Source organism: Elaeis guineensis, chromosome 10 (assembly GCF_000442705.2).
Source record: "Elaeis guineensis isolate ETL-2024a chromosome 10, EG11, whole genome shotgun sequence".
NCBI lineage: Eukaryota > Viridiplantae > Streptophyta > Magnoliopsida > Arecales > Arecaceae > Elaeis > Elaeis guineensis.
In genome coordinates, this window is record NC_026002.2 from 54,276,802 (window position 1) to 54,295,321 (window position 18,520).

Here is an 18,520-nt window from a genome sequence, read left to right on the forward strand (position 1 = left end):
GACATGATGTTGATCAAGTGCATATTGATGCTTATGGCATATTTGAATAGTGTTGCTTTGTTGTGCTATCTACAAGGACAGTATTATTTAAGTATGACTATATGAGATTGAAGGATCAACTTAACTAGAATACTATAGTTGTTGTGCTATCCACAAGACTATATGTAATCTAGAGACCAGAATGAAAGATATTGAGAATTATAAAGGTACAAATGGTAAAGAGTTACCTACTCTTGAACTCATGAATACTTATTGTGCTATCCATAAGGTGTTTGTGAGGAATAAAGATCTCAACCCCACTAAAAAATATTAGTATGTTTCTCGATTTTTATATTTGAGGGCTATAAAGTTTGATAAAATAGTGAGAGACACAATTAGATAAAAGTCCTACTTTAGTTATGAATGTCTTCATAAGTTATCCGCTTATATTGTGTTCTTGTCATTGTAGATTAACTACACTTATCGCATCCTCACTATCACTTAGAGGTATCCTAGATACTAACAAATTGATCGGACCTAACTTTATCGACTGGTTAAGGAATTTAAGAATTATTCTCACTTAAAAAAAAGTTTTCTACATTCTGGATACACCTACTTCAGATTCTCTTGGAGAAGATGCTTCTGAGGAGGAAAGGGTCACATACAAGATGTGAAAAGATGACAGTATGACTGTCAAATGTATCATGCTTGCCTTTATGAGCAACGAGCTCTAGAGACAGCATGAGGATATGGACGTTCCCTCATTCTCCTTAATCTTAAGAAGTTATATGGGGAGCAAAGTCAAATTACTCGATATGAGATATCGAAGCAATTATTTCATGCCAGTATGACTGAAGGCTCTTGTTGCTCCTAGATTGATTTTGATGATTACAAAGCAGATTGAAGGGATACAATATTTTAAAATGAAAAAGTCCTTATGTTCTTCAAGGGCAAAATCATAATTTCACTAAAATCCTGATTTGATAGTACCATTTGATAGAACAAATGATTTGAAATCTATTGGTGAAAATTTTATTGTGTTTGGACTTATATTTTTGAAGTTATGAAGGTTTGAAGTGCATGAGTCGACTCATGAGTCAACTCATGGCACTGTGAGCTGATTGGCACGCAAAAATTCTCCTTGGCACGTTAGTTTTCTGGCTTGGCACGACCTGTGAGTCGACTCATGAGTCAACCCACAAGGCATGAGTCGACTCATGAGTCGACCCCTGCTAATTTGAGCCAAGATATTCCAGAAAAGCATTCTCTGGTTTTTGCAACAGAGGTCGACTCATGAGTCGACCCCTGAAGCATGAGTCGACTCATGAGTCGACCCCTGCGATGGGAAATATCAGCAATGGCTATTTTTTTGCCCATTTTAATTGCCATTTATGCTTCCTAAAAATCCTCTAACGGCTCTTTATCTGCCTAAATTATTTTCTCTTGCTTCTAATGCTACAAAATGCTTAATTTGATGAAAGAAATTGCAGATTAAATAGCGGATCAAACGTGAAATCAAATGTGAAGAGAAAAAGAAGAAAAAGAGAAGAACAGAAGAGAGGATCTGAAATTTGCAAGAAAAAGCCTGAGATCAACGAAATATCCATAGAGAAAAAGAGAGAGGATCCACAATATACCAGAGAGATTGTGAAAGAGAAAAGGAAGATCTTTCAAGGAGAGAATTCTTCACGCCTATCGTTTCAACCTTGATCTAGAGATCGTTCAAAGCTTTCAAGAGATCTTCAATCAACAATCAACCTCTTCTCAAGCGTTCAACCGTTCATTCATCTTGAGAAAATCTGAAAAAGGGGTTCTTCATTTGAGTAAAGCTTTTATTGTTATATTTGCTCATTTAAGGAGCTGTTATTGTATTAATCTGTGCTCTAAATATTCTTACTCTTTGTGAGTTTTTGCTCTTATTTTTGGAGGATTTCCGAAACAAGGAAAGGTTGATCCGAACCTGAAATCGGAGTGTTTTGGGTTTGCTTGTACCCGAAAAACAAGTGTTCTAGCTTGGGATAGCTAGGGTCGGAGTTTCCGACGTCTTGTATTCTAGCTTGGGATAGCTAGTGTCGGAGTTTCCGACGTTTTGTATTCGGGTTGAATACAAAGGATAGTGGATTGAAATTCCCAAGTGGGATCTTGGGGAGTGGATGTAGGTGCAAGGTTAGCACCGAACCACTATAAATCCTTATGTTTGTGGTGTGCTTTATCGCTTTATCTTATTTCTTTATTATATCCTTGCAATACTACTTTAGGTAATTAATATTGATTTAAAGCCATTGTTTTGTTCTTCATAAGTTGTTTGTTGGGCTTAAAATTTTTAGAAACCCAGTTCACACCCCCTCTTAGGTTTCATAGCTGGGCAACAAGTGGTATCAGAGCCAGTGCTCTAGCCCCTCTTTGATCTAACAATCAAAGAGCCAAAGATCTATGGCAACCCATGTTGGAACTTCTCTAGCTGAGGGGCAATCAACAAACCGACCTCCACTTTTCAATGGGTCTAATTACACCTATTGGAAAGCTCGGATAAAGATTTTCATACAAGCACTCGACTATGATATGTGGAGTATCATAGTGAATGGTCCTCACACACCCACCAAGATTATAGATGGTGAGGAGTCAACCAAATCCGAGAAAGAATGGGATGAGGTTGACAAGCAATTGGCACAATTAAATGCCAAAGCTATGAATGTTCTTTATTGTGCACTAGATGCTAGTGAATTTAATCGCATTTCTACTTGTGCATCTGCTAAAGAAATATGGAATAGGTTAGAAGTCACCCATGAGGGAACAAATCAAGTAAAAGAGTCTAAAATAAACATGCTTGTACATAAATATGAATTGTTCAAAATAGAGCATGATGAGTCCATAACTGCTATGTTTACTCGTTTTACTGATATAATCAATGGTTTAAAGAGTCTTGGCAAATCTTATACTAACAGTGAACTTGTAAGGAAGATTCTCAGGTCACTGCCAAGAACTTGGGAAGCCAAGGTGACTGCCATCTAAGAAGCAAAGGACTTGAACACTCTACCTCTAGAAGAGCTTCTTGGATCTTTGATGACTCATGAACTTAGCATGATGCAACATCAAGAGGATGAAATCAAAAAGAAAAGAACTATTGCCCTCAAATCCACAACTTCACCTGATTATGAAACAGATGACTCTGAAGATGAAGATCAGGATGAGGAGATGGCTCTCATCACCCGAAAATTCAAGAAGTTTCTAAGAAAAAGGAAACAGGGGATGAGAAAGAAATTCACAAAAGGGGATCAAAGCATAGAAAAGGAGAAAGATCAAACCCCTATATGCTACGAGTGCAAGAAGCCAGGACATTTCAGATCCGAATGTCCTCAATTGAAGAAAGGTCCAAAGAAATTCAAAAAGAAGGCAATGATGGCGACCTGGAGTACGAGTGATGACTCAAGCTCCGACGAGGAAACCTCAACCGAACAAGCCAATCTGTGCCTGATGGCACATGAAAATGAGGTAACTTCTGAATCCACTAGTGAATTTACTTTTGAAGAATTGCATGAAGCATTCTATGATTCAATTGATGAATTAAAGAAACTAGGGAAGAAAAACAAAGAGCTGAAATTGGAAAATTAGTCCTTAGTGAAACAAGCTGAAATTCTTTCAATTGAAAAATTCACATTGATTCAAGAAAATCAAAACTTTAAGGATGAAATTAACAGGCTGAAATCTATGGTAGATAAGTTTACCTTAAGTTCAAACAAGCTAAATATGATCCTTGATAATCAGAAAGCTATATATGATAAGGCTGGACTTGGTTATAAACCCCTGAAGAAACAAAAATTTTTGAAGGATATTTATGCAAATTATTCAAGCAAAAAGCCTACAAATATTACTTGTTTTAAATGTGGAAGAATAGGACATAAATCATACACATGTCTTATTAACAAATATGCAAATACAAAGAAAATATGGGTTCCAAAAGGAACCATTCTGACTAACCTGAAAGGACCCAAGAAAGCTTGGGTACCTAAGACAGAAACTTGATCTGTGCTTGCAGGTGTGTCTAGCATCCCAAGAAGGAAACAGGAAATGGTATCTTGATAGCGGATGCTCGAGACACATGACTGGTGATGAATCACAATTCATCACGCTTGATGCTAAGGATGGAGGGATGGTCACCTTTGGAGATAATGGCAAAGGAAAGATCATCGGGATAGGTAACATTGGTATCACTCCCTCCAAATACATTGAGAATGTTTTACTTGTTAAAGGTTTAAAGCATAACTTACTTAGCATTAGTCAATTCTGTGATAAAGGGTATAAAGTAAGTTTTGAATCATCTGTATGCATTGTGACGAGTCCTATTAACGATGGCATTAAATTTATAGGACATAGGCATGGCAATGTTTATATGGTAGACTTGAATGATTTAACTAAATTAGACATGCAATGCCTAGTTTCCTTAAATGCTAAAATAAATGAGACTAGTTGGCTGTGGCATCGTAGACTTGCACATATTAGCATGCATTCTCTTTCAAAATTAATCAAAAAGGATTTAGTTCTCGGTTTGCCAAAATTGAATTTTGAAAAGGATAGAATTTGTGATGCATGCCAATTAGGTAAACAAACTAGAGTATCATTTAAATCCAAAAACACTATTTCAACTTCTAGACCTTTAGAGCTCTTACATATGGATTTATTTGGACCAACTAAAACCACTAGTCTAGGAGGAAAACGATATGGATTTGTAATAATTGATGATTACTCTCGTTTTACTTGGGTTTTCTTTTTAGCTCATAAAAATGAAACTTTTCAAATTTTTACGAAATTTCATCGAAAAGTCACTAATGAAAAAGGGTTTTCAATTCAAAATATTAGAAGTGATCATGGAACAGAATTTGAAAATCATGACTTTGAAAATTTTTATGATGAAAATGGAATTGGCCACAACTTCTCTGCTCCTAGGACACCCCAACAGAATGGGATAGTTGAAAGGAAAAATAGAACCTTAGAAGAAATGGCCCGTACCATGCTCTGTGAAAGCAACCTTCCAAAATATTTTTGGGTGGAAGCTATTAACACAGCATGTTACATTTTAAATCGTGCTTTAATAAGATAATTTTTAAAGAAAACCCCCTATGAACTTTGGAAAGGAAAAAAACCAAATATTGCCTATTTTCATGTTTTTGGTTGCCGATGTTTTGTATTAAATAATGGCAAAGAAAAACTTGGTAAATTTGATGCAAAATCAGATGAAGCAATCCTTCTAGGTTACTCCTCCACTAGTAAAGCATTTAGAGTGTTCAACAAAAGAACCTTAGTAGTTGAGGAGTCCATACATGTTGTCTTTGATGAATCTAACGATCCTCCTTCAAGGAAGAATGAGGGTGTTGATGATGCAGATCCACTAATAGAAGGTATGAAGGAGATCACTCTGAAAGATTCAGCAACTCCAGAAGACAAGGATCAAGAAGATGAACAAAATGAGAAAGGTGAAGAAATTCAAGAACAACCTCAAGGTACAAATGACTTACCCAAGGAATGGAGGTATGTTCACAACCACCCTAAGGAATTAATTATCGGTGATCCTATGCATGGGGTAAAAACACGTTCTTCACTTAGAGATGTACTTAATCATTGTGCTTTTGTATCTCAACTTGAACCTAAAACTTTTGAAGAAGCTGAAAATGATCATAACTGGATTAATGCTATGCAAGAAGAACTCAGTCAATTTGAAAGAAATAATGTTTGGACCTTAGTGAAAAGACCTAAAGATTATTCAATAATTGGCACAAAATGGGTCTTTAGAAACAAGTTAGATGAGCATGGAAATATAATTAGAAATAAAGCAAGACTGGTTGCTAAGGGATATAATCAAGAAGAAGGAATTGATTTTGATGAAACCTTTGCACCTGTTGCTAGATTAGAAGCCATTAGACTTCTACTTGCTTATGCTTGCTTTATGAAATTCAAACTATTTCAAATGGATGTTAAAAGTGCATTTTTAAATGGATATATTTCTGAAGAAGTATATGTAGAACAACCCCCTGGATTTGAAAATCATGCTTTTCCCAATCATGTCTTTAGATTAAATAAAGCTTTATATGGCCTAAAACAAGCACCTAGAGCATGGTATGAAAGGCTAAGCAAATTTCTACTAAATAATGGTTTCTCAAGAGGTAATGTAGACACAACCCTATTTATTAGAAGAAACCAAAATGATATGCTAATTATACAAATTTATGTTGATGACATAATTTTTGGGTCTACTAATGAATCCCTTTGTCAAGACTTTGCTAAGCTTATGCAGGGAGAGTTCGAGATGAGCATGATGGGAGAACTCACTTTCTTTCTCGGACTCCAAATCAAACAATCAAAAGAGGGAATCTCCATCACCCAAAGCAAGTACACCAAGGAACTACTCAAAAGATTTGGAATGGAGAACTGCAAACCTATTGGCACACCAATGAGTCCCTCAAGTAAGCTTGACAAGGATGATGAAGGTAAAAGCGTAGACTTAAAATACTACAGAGGTATGATTGGCTCATTATTATATCTAACTGCAAGTAGGCCTGATATCATGTTTAGTGTTTGCTTATGTGCAAGATATCAATCTAATCCTAAGGAATCTCATTTGAATGCTGTTAAAAGAATCCTTAGATACTTAAATGGTACACAAACTATAGGGTTATGGTACTCTAAGGACTCACAAATTAATTTGTTAGGATATTCTGATGCTGATTTTGCTGGATGTAAATTAGATAGAAAAAGCACAAGTGGAACTTGCCAATTTCTTGGAGTTAACCTAATCTCATGGTTGAGCAAGAAACAAAATTCGGTGGCACTGTCTACGGCTGAGGCCGAATACATTGCAGCCGGAAGTTATTGTGCTCAAATCTTGTGGATTAAGCAACAACTCGAAGATTTTGGAATCAAACTTAATGAAACTCCAATAAAATGTGACAATACAAGTGCCATAAATCTATCTAAAAATCCAATACAACATTCAAGATCCAAACATATTGAAATAAGACATCATTTTATAAGAGAACATGTTCAAAACAAAAATAAAATTCTTGAATATGTTTGCACTGAAAATCAATTAGCCGATATCTTTACAAAGGCCCTTAGTGAGGATAGATTCTGTGAAATTAGGAGAAATCTAGGAATTCTAGATCCATTTGCCTAAACTTCTCTTAATTATTATCAAATATTCTTAGAGCTCAATTTTCAACAACTATCCTGGTTCCAAAAGCTCAGTTTTATCTCTCTAAAAACTTATCATTGAGCAAAATTCCTTCTCCCAAAATTTCAAATTTTTTTGGAATTTATTTGCATTTTTTTCTGAATTTCTGAACTTCATGAGTCGACCCCCATGAGTCGACTCAATGGCAAACTTGTAAATCCCACCAACTTCCATCGGGTTCATTTTTTTTAAAAACGGGAAACCCTGTTTGTGAGATGACTCATCTTCTCATCGTTCTTCTTCCGAAAGCCGTCCTCTCCAAACTTTTATTTTGCTCCAAATCCAAGGATCAATTTCGAGGCAATTCTCCCTCCTCCTCTCCACCAAAAATCGCCTCCTTGAAAAGGATTTTTCTGTGCTTTCTCGCAGTGATAGGCGCGGGTGGAACGTGCCCTAGAACTTCACCGTTCATTCAAAATCCACTTCTTTTCTCCAACAAAATTCTTCTTTACTCTTTTGTGATCCCTCCTCCACTGAATTCAAGTCTTCTTGTCTGCTACTTTATTGGATATGGCTCCAAAGATGAAACTTCCCCAAAGGAGGAAATCAATCCGAGAGCCTGAGAAAATTGTTCGAAAGAAAAGGCATGCTCAGTCTTCCACTATTCCCAATCCAGTTTTAGTACCTGCTCAAGGTCCCTCTCAATCCTCCATAAGCCCCAGTGTAAATCTTCTTTCTGATAGAAAAGTAGAAACCGGGAAAAATATAGATTTTCGGTTCTTTGAGAAAGAAGGCTTTACTTTTGCTACCAAGATCAAAAATCAAGGATGGGAACTTTATTGCTCTCTTAAGGAAGTCACCTATGTTGATCTAGTCAGAGAGTTCTACCAGAACCTACATTATGGAAGTGGGTCAGTGACTTCAACTGTTAAGGGGATTGACATCTGTTTGGATTCTAGGATATTGGGAGAAATACTTCAGTTGCCTAGTGAAGGATACTCATATATAGAACTCCCAATTAAAGAAGAAGGGATCAGAATTATCTTAGGAGAAGATTTTTCAGGAAATTTAAACAGATTGGAAGCAAAGCTACTGTCCATTGAGATGAGGGTCCTGCATCAGATTGTGACAAAACTTTTCTTTCCTAGGAGTGGTAGACATGACTTACTATCTGGCAGAGATGTATGTGTCATGTTTCATATCATCACTCAGACCCCCCTAAACCTCCCTGCACTTATGATAGAGGCCATGAGAGAAACTTTGAACAGATCCAAGGCACACTTGCCTTATGGTATGGCCCTTACTAGAGTTTTTAGGAGGTTTGGAGTTAGCTGTGAGGGGGAGACACCTACCAAGCTCTCACATGTGGACACTTTCAACCAACACAGCCTGCACCGAATGGGAATTACAAAGACTGTTGGTGGTTGGATCAAGGGCTCTGAAGAAAAAGCTGAGGAGAGAGCTGAGGAAAGAGCTGAAGACAGAACTGAAGGCAGAGTAGAAGAAGAAGGTCCATCTTCTCCTGTACATGATTTCAAGGCAGCTTCACCAGATACCCAGTTCATTCCTGATACTGAGGCTGGCCCTTCTAAGTTTACTAGGATGCCCACACCAGTGTATCAGCCAGAGAGCAGAGCACCTCCTTCAGAGTTCAGACTGGCTGATGATCAGATCGAGCATATATCTCAGCGTGTGGCTTCTTTGTTGTCTAGCCAGTGGAGTAGTACTTCTTTTGCACCTAAAGCTACTTCTTCTGATCAGACCATTACTCCCCACATCTCCACTGTATTTCAGATGATTTCAGATCAGTCCGTCAGGATACAGCAGCTTGAGGATACAGTCTGGAGACTTACTGGCAGAGTTCTTGACTTGCAGGGGCAAGTTCTTGCATTGGCCCATCTCCAGCCACAGGAGTCTACTATTGAGGTCACAGACCTCACTGCAGAGGCTGGAAGGCTCAGAGGAGCATTAGAAGGTGGATATGAGCTACTGAGGAAAGAGATCAGAGGATCGAGTGAGCATGCTACCACCCAGTTCACTGCTCTACTTCAATCTGTTTCCAGAGCACTGAACGTACTTGATTCTATCAGACTCACCCTTTCTGTTCAGTCCCTAGTATCTCAGCGTTCTCAGCCTCCCAGTTCATCTCGCTCTCCTACTCGTGGCAGAGGCAGACGTGGTAGAGGACGCACTTCTGATCCATCGTCTTCTCATACCATATCTGATGACTCCGATCCATGATTTGTCTTGATCATTGACTTATCTTGATCTTATCTAGATCTTAGGAGTTAGTATCTTGTTCTAGGATCTATACCTTGGGGCCATGTATTGACATTTAGCTGGTTAAATTTTATGTATTGAAACAATTATGATATTAATGAAATCATCTTTTAACTATATCTTTGTAATGATTATATTTTGGTTATATTTCAATCTCTGATACATCTATTGAAATATTATCTTCTCCTTGTTGTTGTTTGCTATTGATAATTGCTATATTAAGGGGGAGCAAATATCTGTGAAAAACTCTAAAGAGGAAGAAATTAAAGAATATTTCAGAAAAAGAAAAGAAAGAGTTAACTATGTTTGATGATGTCAAAAAGGGGAAGAAATTAAAATTAAACAAAAATTGAAATTAGACAAAAAGCAAAACCCTAAATTATGAGAAAAAGGGGGAGAAATTAAATTAAAACAAATATTGAAGAAATAAAACAAATATTGAAGAAATTAAATAAATATTGGAGAAATTAGACAAAAACAAGGATTGAAAGATTAAACAAAACTTTGAGAAATTTCGGTATCAAAATTTGGTATCAGACAGAACTTTAACAAAAAAAATTATCCATCAAAAGCAAAATCATGAGTATAATGCAAATAAGTATTTTTTAATATATATAAGCTTTGATATTCAAACTTGCTTTTGAAATTTTACTCACCTTGATACATCAATAAGAAATTTGTTTTACTCTGATACATCCTACAATTTCTTTCAACTTGATCTGATACATGATAATATTTGATCCGATACAGTGTGAAGGTTTCTCTAATATATTATAACATTTGCTCTGATACTGTATGAAATTTTCTCTGATACATTAAAAATTTTCTTGCTCTGATACATTATAAAATCTTTTCTGATATCATTATAAAAATTATTTTTGCTCTGATACATAGAAAAAGTTATTTATCTTCTCTTGCTCTGATATATCTTGAACTCAAAATAATCTAATACCCTTTTCAAATCTTTAAGAAAATGGACAAACTATTTTTGCATTTATATTACATGCCAAAAGAATCATACTCTTTTCAAGCATATACACCTATAATGGATTCTTTTGAAATTAATGCTTTAACATAAATATTTTTGTTCATATGTTTTGTCATCATCAAAAAGGGGGAGATTGTTGCTCCTAGATTGATTTTGATGATTACAAAGCAGATTGAAGGGATACAATATTTTAAAATAAAAAAGTCCTTATGTTCTTCAAGGGCAAAATCGTAATTTCACTAAAATCCGGATTTGATAGTACCATTTGATAGAACAAATGATTTAAAATCTATTGGTAAAAATTTCATTGTGTTTGGACTTATATTTTTGAAGTTATGAAGGTTTGAAGTGCATGAGTCGACTCATGAGTCAACTCATGGCACTGTGAGCTGATTGGCACGCAAAAATTCTCCTTGGCACGCTAGTTTTCTGGCTTGGCACGACCTGTGAGTCGACTCATGAGTCGACCCACAAGGCATGAGTCGACTCATGAGTCGACCCCTGCTAATTTGAGCCAAGAAATTCCAGAAAAGCATTCTCTGGTTTTTGCAACAGAGGTCGACTCATGAGTCGACCCCTGAAGCATGAGTCGACTCATGAGTCGACTCATGAGTCGACCCCTGCGACGGGAAATGTCAGCAACGGCTATTTTTTTGCCCGTTTTAATTGCCATTTATGCTTCCTAAAAATCCTCTAACGGCTCTTTATCTGCCTAAATTGTTTTCTCTTGCTTCTAATGCTACAAAATGCTTAATTTGATGAAAGAAATTGCAGATTAAATAGCGGATCAAATGTGAAATCAAATGTGAAGAGAAAAAGAAGAAAAAGAGAAGAACAGAAGAGAGGAACCGAAATTTGCAAGAAAAAGCCTGAGATCAACGAAATATCCATAGAGAAAAAGAGAGAGGATCCACAATATACCAGAGAGATTGTGAAAGAGAAAAGGAAGATCTTTCAAGGAGAGAATTCTTCACGCCTATCGTTTCAACCTTGATCTAGAGATCGTTCAAAGCTTTCAAGAGATCTTCAATCAACAATCAACCTCTTCTCAAGCGTTCAACCGTTCATTCATCTTGAGAAAATCTGAAAAAGGGGTTCTTCATTTGAGTAAAGCTTTTATTGTTATATTTGCTCATTTAAGGAGCTGTTATTGTATTAATCTGTGCTCTAAATATTCTTACTCTTTGTGAGTTTTTGCTCTTGTTTTTGGAGGATTTCCAAAACAAGGAAAGGTTGATCCGAACCTGAAATCGGAGTGTTTTGGATTTGCTTGTACCCGAAAAATAAGTGTTCTAGCTTGGGATAGCTAGGGTCGGAGTTTCCGACGTCTTGTATTCTAGCTTGGGATAGCTAGTGTCGGAGTTTCCGACGTTTTGTATTCGGGTTGAATACAAAGGATAGTGGATTGAAATTCCCAAGTGGGATCTTGGGGAGTGGATGTAGGTGCAAGGTTAGCACCGAACCACTATAAATCCTTGTGTTTGTGGTGTACTTTATCGCTTTATCTTATTTCTTTATTATATCCTTGCAATACTACTTTAGGTAATTAATATTGATTTAAAGCTATTGTTTTGTTCTTCATAAGTTATTTGTTGGGCTTAAAATTTTTAGAAACCCAATTCACCCCCCCTCTTGGGTTGCATAGCTGGGCAACAGCTCTTTCATACAAATGCATGTACTAAAGATGATTGATTTGATCACTCATCTAGGACAGCTAGATTTTGCCATGGATGGTGAACTAAACCAAGATTTGATCCTACAGTCTCTCCCTAACTTTTTTTCTCAGTTTGTCATTAATTATCATATGAACAAACTGAATATTAGTTTGTCTGAGCTACTGAATATGTTAAAAATAGTAGAGAAGCATTTCAAGGGTGAAAAGACTCAGGTTCTTCATGTTGATAAGATCAGCAAGAAGAAGGCTAAGCAGGGTTCTAAGAAAAAACTAAACCCTAAGACTGGCATCTCCAAGAAGAAGGTGAAGAAGGTCTCCACCAAAGGTACTTGTTATCACTATGGCAAGGAGGGTCACTGGAAGAGAAATTGCAAGGAGTACCCTACAATCATGAAATCAACAAATATTACTAAAGGTTTGTATATGATACAAACTAATTTATCATTAAGTACTTTAATATCAGATTTTTGGGTATTGGATACCGCCTGTGGTTCACACCTTTGTAAATCATTGCAGGGTCTATAAAAAATAAGAAATCTGAATAAAGGTGACTTTGAGCTATTCAACGCAAGTGGAAGCGCAAGTGGAGAGTCCATTCAAGCCGAAGCCGTAGGAACCAGGGTTTTGAAGTTGCCTTCAGAAAAAATTTTAGAACTAAAGATCTATTATTACATTCCAAATATTGTTAGAAATATTGTTTCTGTACCATTATTATTGGAACAAGATTTTGAAATAATTACAAAGAGCAATGGTTGTTCTATATATTTTTTTAATAAATATTATTAAAGTACTTTTATTGATAATGATCTTATGTTTCTTTTACTTAATGATAATGTGCTTCATGTTGATAATATGAAAAAAAAAAGATAGAGGATGTGAATGTCACATACCTCTGGTATTGCCGACTTAGCCATATAAATGAGTCAAAGATTAACAAGTTATATAAAGATAATTTTTTTGATCCTTATGATTATGAATCATATGGAACTTGTGAATCTTGCCTCATAAAAAAAATGATCAAGACTCCATTTACTGGACATGGAGATCGAACGAGTGACATTTTGAACCTTGTATATACTGATGTGTGTGGTCCAATATCGATTCAAGCCAGAGGTGGATACTCTTACTTCATCATATTTACTGAGATATGTCTAGATTTGGATATGTATATTTAATGATATATAAATCTGAAGCTTTTGACAAATTTAAAGAGTATCAAAAAATAATCGAGAAACAAACTGATAAAAGTATTAAAGCTATTCAATCAGATCGAGGAGAAGAATACTTGTCGAGTGAGTTTTATAATTATTTGAAATAAAATAGTATACTCTCTCAATGGATACCTCCTTATACTCCATAATTAAATAAAATTATGGAAAGAAAAAATCATCCCTTATTAGATATGGTGTGGTCCATGATGTATTTCATGGATCTTCCATTATCCTTTTGGGGATATGCCCTCGAGGATGTAACATATATTTTAAATAAAATACCTTCAAAATTTATTTCTAGCACTCCATATGAAATATGAAAAGAAAAAAGATCCAATCTTAAGCATCTTAAGATTTGGGACTGCCCAGCTTATGTGAAAAATATTGATGGACATAAGCTGGATGCTAGATCAGAAAAATATAGATTTGTAGGTTATCCTAAAGAGAGTATAGGATACTACTTCTATAACCCTACTCAATAAAAGATTTTTGTTGGTAGGCATGTCACTTTCTTGGAGAAAGAGTTTATCCAAGAAAGAGGTAGTGGGAGGTCTGTTGAACTTGAAGAAGTTTAAAATCTACAATCCATCCTAGATTCACCAGATGGTTCTCAATCAGATGTGCCTATTGTCGAATAGAGTGCGTAGTGTACCATTCAGATATGGGTTTGTCATTGAGAATGACAACACAACCAACATCATTGAGAATGATGAGCCTACGATCTATTCGAAAGCTGTCATGAGTAGTGACTCTGACAAATGGCTCAATGCCATGAAATTCAAAATAGACTCTATGTATGCCAACCAAGTTTGGATGTTGGTTGATGCGCCTGAGTGTGTGACCCCAATAGGCGGTAAATGGGTCTTCAAAAAGAAGATTGGAGCAGATGGTCAGGTAGAGATCTATAAGGCCAGGTTTGTGGCCAAAGGTTTCAGACAAAAATAAGGGGTTGATTATGAAGAAATCTTTTCGTCGGTAGCTATGCTTAAGTCTATTCGAATAATGCTTGCTATTGTAGCATACCATAACTATAAGATCTGACAGATAGATGTCAAGACTGCCTTCTCAATGAAAATCTTGAGGAAGAAGTCTATATGACTCAGCTAGAGAAATTTATCTTAAGTGAGAGAGTAAATCAGGTATGCAAGCTGAATAGATACATATATGGTTTAAAGCAAGTATCGAGGAGCTGGAACATCCATTTTGATGAAACAGTCAAATCATTTGGCTTCATCAAAAATGTGGATGAATCTTGTGTGTATAAGAAGAATAGTGAGAGTACTATTATCTTCTTGGTCTTGTATATGGATGACATACTGCTCATTGAGAATGATATCTCGATGTTGCAATCGATCAAGACTTGACTATCACTAAAGTTTTTCATGAAAGACTTGGGTGAAGCATCCTATATACTTGGTATAAAAATTTATAGGGATAGATCGAAAAGGATGCTAGGCTTACATTGACTTTATGTTGAAGAGATTCAACATGGAGGGAAGTAAAAGAGGTTACTTGCCCATAGATCATGGCATACAACTTTCGAAGAAGTTGTCTCCTAAGATACCTGAAGAGAGAAATAGAATGAGTTCTATTCTTTATGCTTCAGCAATAGTATCAATAATGTATGCTATGTTATGTACTAGGCCTGATGTGGCTTATGCCTTGGGCATTGTAAGCAAATTTCAGGCTGATCCTGAAGAGGATCATTGAAAAGCTGTGAAAAGCATACTCAAGTACTTAAGAAGAGCTAGAGATATTTTTCTAATATATGATGGATTTGATTTAAAACTGAAAGGTTATATCGATTTTAGTTTTCAATCTGATCTGGATGATAGCAAATTGATATTTGATTATGTGTTCACCTTGCATGGTGGTGCAGTAAGATGGAAAAATTTCAAACAGCAAATTATTGCTGACTCGATCACTGAGACTGAGTATATTGCTACAAGTGAGGCTGCTAAAGAGACCATCTAGATGAACAAATTCATCACAGAGTTGGATGTGGTTCCAGAGATTGAACAACCAATGCCTCTTTATTGTGATAATACATGGGCAGTTGCTCAAGCCAAAGAACCAAGGTCTCATCATAAATCCAAGCTCATCCTAAGATGGTTCCACCTCATTTGTGAGATAATCAAAAGACACGATATGATCGTGGAGCGAGTTGACACCAAGAACAATATAGCGGATCTGTTCACTAAGGCCTTGTCAATGAGCAATTTGATCGCCACCTTGATAGCATGGGTATCAAGTATAGGAGTGATTGTCTTTAGTGCAAGTGGGAGATTGAAAAAATTATACCCTACAAGCCAATCATATATGGGATGCAATAGGATATTTATTATAATTTATCTTTCAAACTCATATAATTAACATTAATATTATTAATAAAATTGATATTTTTGATTCATTATATGCTACATCTTATTAATTTTAAGATTATAATGAACCCCATAGGTCTGGACAATAGTTTTAGGGCCATGATGAGATCACGCCAGTGAGACCTAAATTCTTGATGTCCTGATCTAAAATATTCTTAGTCATTGGTATATTGAGTCGGAGATCAATGATATCGGTAAGACTAACATGCCCTATGTATGCTCAGAAAAGAGGATGGTTGATCTCACAATCACTTGCATGGTGACACTAATACAAAGATATGGGTGCTCATTAGAGAATGAGTTCACTGAATTGACCTACGAGAGAATAATCAGATGGAGTCTTATTTATATGTCAACTGATAATTCTCTAGTGGGAGTTATGTAAGTGATCCTTTGATCTGAGATCACCACGGTACCGTATGTACATGGATCCATGTTTTGGTTCACTACATAACTCGATTCTCTAATCCTATGTGATCTCATAGGATGGTGATTTTTGAAGTCTTTGGCCAAAGTAAAGTGATAATTAGAAAAAAATCTCTAATATATCATCAACTAAATCATCACCTTTAGATTGAGATATATAAAGATAAGTGATTGAATTTGACATATTTTCATATCCACAGCTCATCTGAGATGTTGTTTGACTGAAGGATTAAATTACACGAAAACTTATCGCTAAAGTGTATTTTGATAATTTTTCACCAAAATTTTAAATCTTTTAAGTAGTCATGATATATTGCTAGATGTCAATCTAGACTTGTGAGATTGATAAAAATTAAAAAAATTTGATTCTGATATCAATTTGGAAGAGTCCATGTTGATTGGGACTCTTCGGGTATCCTAATCTCATCAGATTAGGGTTATGTCGAAAGTTTGGATCTACTGCTAGCTAGATTTGAAATCCAATGAGTTACACACTTTATGATTTGATCTTGATCTAATTTAATTAGAGTTTAATATAAATTTTATGGGTTAATTTGATATGCTAGCATATTATATTAACCCAAGTTCTCAAATTGGTTTGGTTCAAAGTATTTGAGCTAACCTAGACCAGTTAGCTTTGACCTAATGGGATTGAGTCAATTTAGATTGGATCCTTATCCACCTTGGATCAATTTTAAGTGGAGAAGAACTTCTCCATATTCACCAAAAGCCACATAAAAATATAATTGCCGCCCACCTCAAATCAGCGTGAGAAATAAAGAGTCCTTCTAAAAGAAAGCTCTTTATTAAACGCATTGCCTTAGATGATAAATCAGAAATCCTATGTATCAATGCCAAAAATTAATAAAATTTTTATGGCATATAGAGAATGAAGATTCCTTCTACTTTAATTATCTAAATTACCAAAAATTCACTCAATGAATTTATTTGGCATGTGGGAATTTGGAGTGCCAAAAGTTGGTGCCCCTTCATCTCAAGTAACATCCCCTGGTCCCCTATTTATAAGGGATGCCCCAGATGGTATCTGGCTGAGATTTTTAATGTTACCTAGAGAGAAAGGATGTGGAAATCATAAAAAAAAATATGAAAAAATTTTGAGGAAAGAAAGAGGAGAATTTGAGTGGCAAAATTTGCTACAAGGGTGGTGAGATTTTTAGCAAGTGTTGCTGGAGTGCCCTAGGATTTAATCTTTTCATATGTTGGAGCTAAAAGTTAAATCATAAGTTTGTGATATCTATAGAGTTCTTCTTGATATCATTTTGGTGGCAAGATCAAAAGTAACTAGACTTTGGTGCGATCGTGACGCAAGTTTGAAGCCGGCAGTGTTCTTGAGAAGATAAGGCTGCAGCTACGCACTGATTGGGAAGGACCTTCGCCAACTTTCGTGTGGATCACTATTGGAGGACTTCTATCTTGAGGTCTTGTAGAGAATACCAATATGCCATTTTTTTATTTTAGTTAAAGTATAATATTCTATCTCTTTGCATGCTTGAATTTGCTTTGATTGTGTTCGGCAAGGTGATTCTAGGGTTTTAGGTTCGGCTCGATAGTTTTATTTGATAAAGCTATTGATTTGAGTATTTTAAAAAAAAATTAAAAATTACTTTCCACTACATGATCGAAATCCAACACCAACCCCTAGAGGGGCCCACCCCCTCTTGTGGCTTGTCATGGAAGGAGAGAGAGAGAGGGGCCATTCCCCCTCTCTTGCGCAAAGAAACCCTAAGGGGGCACCAAGTGTTGGCACCCCACCTATCTGCCCTATATTGCATGGGGTGCCCACTTAGATTGCCTTATCTGACTAGGGTGCCCCATATGCTAACCAAAAGTGACTGATGTCCTACCAATTAAGCCTAATTTTAATGAGAAAAAAATTAGATTAAAAGGTATAAATTCTTATGAGATAAGGATGTGCCTTTTTAAGTTAATTGGTTCTTGATTTAGATAAAGGAAGGATCTATTTAAGGAGACAGCCTCTTTGGGTTTGAAAGTAGTAGAATTTTATGAAATAAAAATTTCTCTCTCCCTCTTCTCTTTCCATGCCCAAGGATTGGGTGTCCATCCTTCTACACACCAAGAGTTGAGTTGTTCTTCTACAGCGAGGAATGAAGAGAAAAAGGCTACAGTTCCAGAGTTGAGTTCATAGTCAAGATCAAAGAGTTGATTAAGATTCTAAAAGGCTAAGATCTTTCTTGGAGAAGAAAGATCTACCATGAGAAGGATTCAAGGTTGATCCCGGTGGATACCTATAGAAGCCAGACACATGTGCGACTCGAGGACTTTTGAATCTCAGATCATTGGTAGTGTTGAATTTCTATCCATGCAAAGGTATTGAGATTTTATTTCATCCTTATTTAATTTTTCTGATTATATATATGTCTTTACTTCTGGACT